This window comes from Camelina sativa, chromosome 4, assembly GCF_000633955.1.
Source record: "Camelina sativa cultivar DH55 chromosome 4, Cs, whole genome shotgun sequence".
In the NCBI taxonomy this organism is placed as follows: domain Eukaryota; kingdom Viridiplantae; phylum Streptophyta; class Magnoliopsida; order Brassicales; family Brassicaceae; genus Camelina; species Camelina sativa.
Window position 1 is genome coordinate 28166708 of NC_025688.1, and position 2308 is coordinate 28169015.

Consider the following 2308-nt stretch of genomic DNA (forward strand, 5'->3'; position numbering starts at 1 on the left):
CCACCCTCATTGGACTAATATACTCATGCAGTGTATCACTTCAGTATCCTATTCCTATCTCCTCAATGGACAGGCCAGAGGAATGGTTAAACTAAGTCGAGGTATCAGACAAGGCGATCCACTATCTCCTTACATCTTCATTCTCTGTAGTGAAGTACTTTCAAGCTTATGTAACAAAGCACAAGTTTATGGTAAATTACCTGGGATACGGGTAGCAAAAGGGAGCCCATGGGTCAACCACCTCCTATTTGTAGATGACACTATGTTTTTCTGTAAATCAGATAAAACTAGTGTCAGACAACTAAAGGAGATCCTGCATAAATATAAAGCAGCCTCAGGACAAAAGATAAACCAAGACAAATCTTCCATTACGTTCTCGAGCAAAACCAAAAATGATATCAAAGAAAGGGTTACGCAGGAACTTGGCATCAACAAAACTGGAGGACAAGGAAAATACCTCGGGCTACCAAAGTTATTCGGGAGGAAGAAAAATGACCTATTCACCATGATTGTAGATAGGATAAAACAACAAGCTCTCAGCTGGTCCTCCAAATTCCTCTCCTCCGCTGGAAAACTGACCCTGCTTAAGTCAGTCCTGGGAGTTATGCCCTCCTATACAATGTTCTGCTTTAAGCTTCCAAATTCTCTCTGCAGTCGTATCCAATCCGCTCTAACCCGCTTCTGGTGGGATGAGAAACCTGACAAGAGGAAGATATGTTGGATTGCTTGGGACAAGATGACTAAATCTTTCAAAGACGGTGGATTGGGTTTCAGAGACTTACAGTGCTATAATGATGCCTTTTTAGCAAAAATCAGCTGGCGGATTCTTACTCAACCTTCTTGTCTCCTTGCAAAATTATTAACAGGTAAATACTGTAAAACCACATCTTTCTTAGAGAGTCATGTCCCAAATCATGCATCACACGGGTGGAGGAGTATTTGCATAGGAAGAGAGTTATTAAAGACAAACCTGGGCAAGCTACTTGGAACAGGTGAAGCAACACCGATATGGGGAACCCCTTGGCTCTCCTTAGACCAACCTTTTTCTCCTCTCGGACCCCCACAAAAAGAGGACCAACACTTGCGAGTTGCAGATTTACTTATCACTCAATCTAAGAAATGGAATATTTCTCTGATAAAAATAATCCTCCCCTTTTATAAGGAGAACATCCTCAACCTTAAACCAAGTAAGCAAGGAGGATCAGACTCTTGGGCGTGGCTCCCGATCTCTGATGGAATCTATTCAGCCAAGTCAGGCTATTACGAAGCCCTACAACAGAAAACACACGTTCAAGATCCAATACCAATACCTATACCACAAAACCCTGAAAACCAATTTAAATGGAAGCAGGAGATCTGGAATCTCAAGTGCTCACCAAAATTAAAACTACTGCTCTAGAAAGCTTCACAGAACGCCCTCCATGTAGGTCATAACCTACAAACCAGACAGATCACCTCTACCTCCGCTTGTCAACACTGTGGGAGACCAGAAACTGAAGCGCGTATCTTTTTCCAGTGTCCCTTTGCTGTGAATGTCTGGAAACATGTACCGTTTAAAGATCGATTTAACCTTGAATTAACCCTATCTTTCAAAAGAGGCCTTGTGGAATCTACAAAGATCATATGCCTCCCTCCCACTGGAATAACGACTGGTCCCCTTGCACCCTGGATCATCTGGACTCTCTGGACAGCTCGAAACCGCCTACTCTTTGATAAGACCCAAATCCAAACTACTGAAATTATCTCTCTAGCCATCTTACGAGCAAAAGAATGGCAGGAAGCCCAACAGACTCAATCCAATCGGACACCAGTTCAACCCAGATCTCTGATCCCTGGACAACGATCGATACAACCTTTTGAGAACCCAATTACTTGTTTCACGGATGCAGCCTGGCAGGCCAATGGGAACATGGGCTGTGGATGGATCTTCAAAGACCAATTCGGTGACATCCTCCTCCAAGGTGAATCTACGGCAACCCACATCCGATCACCTCTGATGGCCGAAGCACTAGCAACTCTCACGGCTTTGGGAGTTGCCATTGAATCGGGCTTCAACAAGATCTCCTTTGCTTCAGACTCGCAGATGCTAGTCCAAGCACTCAATCAGAAGACTTCTCCAAAGGAATTCTGCGGGCTTTAATATGATTCCCACTCTCTCTCGGATCGTTTCGATATGTATAATTTCTCTCATATCTCTAGACTCGATAATTTCCAAGTCGATGCTCTGGCAAAATATGCCCTAAAAGGCCTTTGTAATTGTAACTAATTAATCTATTAAGTATCGTGTGTTTGACAAAAAAAAAAAAAA